Source organism: Elephas maximus, chromosome 26 (genome assembly GCF_024166365.1).
Source record: "Elephas maximus indicus isolate mEleMax1 chromosome 26, mEleMax1 primary haplotype, whole genome shotgun sequence".
In the NCBI taxonomy this organism is placed as follows: domain Eukaryota; kingdom Metazoa; phylum Chordata; class Mammalia; order Proboscidea; family Elephantidae; genus Elephas; species Elephas maximus.
The window spans coordinates 35,609,197-35,613,080 of record NC_064844.1 but is presented as its reverse complement, the minus strand read 5'-3'; positions in this window follow the sequence as shown (position 1 = coordinate 35,613,080).

Sequence of the window (3,884 nt, the reverse complement as noted above, 5' to 3'; positions counted from 1 at the left end):
TCTGCACCAACAAAAAGAACATTGAAAAGGAAGTTACCGAATCAATACCATTTAGAGTAGCCCCCAAGAAGATGAAATACTTAGGAATAAATCTTACCAGAGATGTAAAAGACCTATACAAAGAAAACTACAAGACACTACTGCAAAGAAACCAAAAGAGACCTACGTAAGTGGAAAAACATACCTTGCTCATGGATAGGAAGACTTAACATTGTTAAAGTGTCTGTTCTACAAAAGCCATCTACAGATAGACACAAGGCAATTCCGATCCAAATTCCAGCATTTTTTAATGAAATGGAGAAGGAAATCACCAACTTCGTATGGAAGGGAAAGAGGCCCCAGATAAGTAAAGCATTACTGGAAGGAGAACAAAGTGTTAGGCCTCGTTCTACCTGATTTTATACCTGATTTTAGAACCTATTATATAGCCACTGTAGTCAAAATAGCCTGGTACTGGCACAACAACAGATATATAGACCAATGGAACAGAATGGAAAATCCAGGCATAAATCCATCCACATATGAACAGCCGATATTTGGAAAAGGCCCAAAGCCAGTCTCTTTAACAAATGATGCTGGAACAACTGGAAGTCCATCTGCAAAAAAAGGAAACAAGACCCACACCTCAAACCATACACAAAAACTAACTCAAAATGGATCAAAGACCTAAATATAAAACGATAAATATCAAGGAAGAAAAAACAGGTACAACGTTAGGAGCCCTAATACATGGCAGAAACGGTGTACAAAACATTAATAACAATGCAGAAGAGAAACTAGATAACTGGGAGCTCCTAAAAATCACACAAATAATGCTCCTCCAAAGACTTCATCAAAGAGTAAAAGATTAACCACAGACTGGGACAAAGTTTTGAGCTATGACATTTCTGATCAGCATCTGATCTCTAAAATCTACGTGATACCGCAAAAACTTAACAACAAAAAGACAAATAGCCCAATTAAAAAATGGGCAAAGGACTGAGACCAGAAAAACTGGATGGTTCCCAGCTAGACCCAATGACTGCCCTAACAGGGAACACAACAGAGAACCACTGAGGGAGCAGGACAGCAGTGGGATGCAGACCACAAAGTTTCATAAAAAGACCAGACTTAATGGTCCGACTGAGACTAGAAGGACACCAGAGGTCATGGTCCTCAGACCTTCCTGTTAGCCCAAGACAGGATCCATGCCCAAAACCAACTCTTCAGACAGGGATTGGACTGGACTATGGGATAGAAAATGATACTGGTGAAGAGTGAGCTCCTTGGATCAAGTAGACACATGAGTCTGTGTGCTCAGCTCCTGTCTGGAGAAGAGATGAGAGGGCAGAGGGGGGCAGAAGCTGGTGGAATGGACCCAAAAATAGGGAGTGGAGGGAAGGAGTGTGCTGTCTCGTTAGAGGGAGAGCAACTGAGAATACATAGCAAGGTGTATATAAGTTTTTGTATGAGAGACTGACTTGGTTTGTAAACTTTCACTTAAAGCACAATAAAAAAATTTTTTTTTAATTGGCAAAGGATATGAACAGGCACTTCACTAAAGAAGACCTTTGGGTAGCTAACAGACACATGAGGAAATGCTCAGGATCATTATCCATTAGAGAAATGCAAATCAAAACTACAATGAGATTCCATCTCACTCCAACAAGGCTGGCATTAATCCAAAAAACACAAAATAATAAATGTTCGAGAGGCTATGGAGAGATTGGAACACTTACACACTGCTGGTGGGAATGTAAAATGGTACAGCCACTATGGAAATCGATTTGGTGCTTCCCTTAAAAGCTAGAAATAGAACTACCATATGACCCAGCAATTCCACCCCTCAGAATATATCCTAGAGAAAAAAGAGCCTTTACACGAACAGACATATGCACACCCATGTTCATGGCAGCAGTGTTTACAATAACAAAAAGATGGAAGCAACCAAGGTGCCCATCAACAGATGAATGGATAAGTAAATTATGATATATTCACACAATGGAATACTACTCATTGATAAAGAACAATAATGAATCTATGAAACATTTCATAACCTGGAAGAATCTGGAAGACATTCTGCTGAGTGTATTTAGTCAGTTGCAAAATGACAAATATTGTATGAGACCACTATTATAAAAACTCGAAAAATGGTTTAAACAGAGAAGAAAATATTTTGATGATTACAAGAGTAGGGAGGAAGAGAGAGGCGTTTTCACTGATTAGATAGTAGATAAGAACTATTTTAGGTGAAGGGAAAGACAACACGCAATACAGGAGAGGTCAGAACAACTGGACTAAACCAAAGCAAAGAAGTTTCCTGAATAAAGTGAATGCTTTGAAGGCCAGTGTAGCAGGGGTGGGGGTTTGGGGACCATGGTTCCAGGGGACATCTAAGTCAATTGGCATAATAAAATCCGTTAAGGAAACATTCTGCATCCCACTTTGGAAAGTGGTGTCTGGGGCCTTAAACGCTAGCAAGTGACCATCCAAGGAGGTCAGAAGATAGCTGAAGGGACACGAAAACAGACAGTGGAGGGGAGGACTGTGCTGTCTCATTAGAGGGAGAGCAACTAGGAGTATATAGCAAGGTGTATGTGAATTTTTGTATGAGAGACTGACTTGGTTTGTAAACTTTCACTTAAAGCACAATAAAAAAAAAAAAAAGCTTGCAAGTGGCCATCTAAGATACATCAATTGGTCCCATTTCACTTGGAGCAAAGGAGAATGAATAAAACCAAAGATAGAAGGAAAAGATTAGCCCAAGAGACTAAAGGACCACATAAACAGAGACTCCACCTGTCTGAGCCCGAAAGAACTAAATCGTGCCCCGTTATCACAAATGACTGCCCTGACAGGAAGCACAACAGAAATCCCGGAGGAAGCAGGAGAAGTGTGTGGAGCGGAATTCAAAATCACATAAAAAGAACAGACTTAATGGTGACTGAGATTGGAGGAACCCCCAAAACGATGATCACCGGACACTCTGGTAAGCCAGAACTGAAACCATTCCCGAAGCCCACTCTTCAGACAAAGATTAGACAGGATTTCAAAACAAAAAATAATACACTTGAAGAGTATGCTTAGTTTAGTCAGATACACGAGACCAAATGGGCAGCTCCTATTCAAAGGCAGGATGAGAAGTCAGGAAAGGACAGAACTGGTCAAAAGGACACTGGAAACCTGGGGTGGAAATTGGGACTATGCTGTCACATGGTGGGGATTTCAATTAATGTCACAAAACAATACGTGTATAAATTTTTGTATGAGATATTAACTTGAGATGTAAACTTTCACCTAAAGCACACACACACAAAACAATAACCACAATGAGATACCATCTCACCCCAACAACGCTGACACTAACCTAAAAAACACAAAATAACAAATGTTGCAGAGGTTGTGGAGAGATTGAAACTTTTTTTTATGCGTTAAGTGAAAGTTTACCATTCAAGTCAGTTTCTCATACAAAAATTTATACGCACACATTGTTGCTTTCCCTATAATGTGACAACACACTCTTCCACCCCACACTTTATTTTCCATGTCCATTCAACCAGCTCCTGTCGCCCTCTGCCTTCTCATCTCACCTCCAGACAGGAGACGCCCATATAGTCTCACGTGTCTACTTGAGCTAAGAAGCACACTCCTCACCAGTTATAATTTTGTGTCTTGTAGTCCACTCTAATCTTCGTCTGAAGAGTTGGCTTTGGGAATGGTTTTAGTTTTGGGCTAACAGAGAGTCCAGGGACCATGACCTCTGGGGTCCCTCCAGTCTCAGTCAGACCATTAAGTCTGGTCTTTTTAAGAGAATGTGAGGCCTGCATTCCACTTTAATCCTGCTCCATCAGGGGTTGTCTGTTGTGTTCCCTGTCAGGGCAGTTATTAGTGGTAGCCAGGCACCA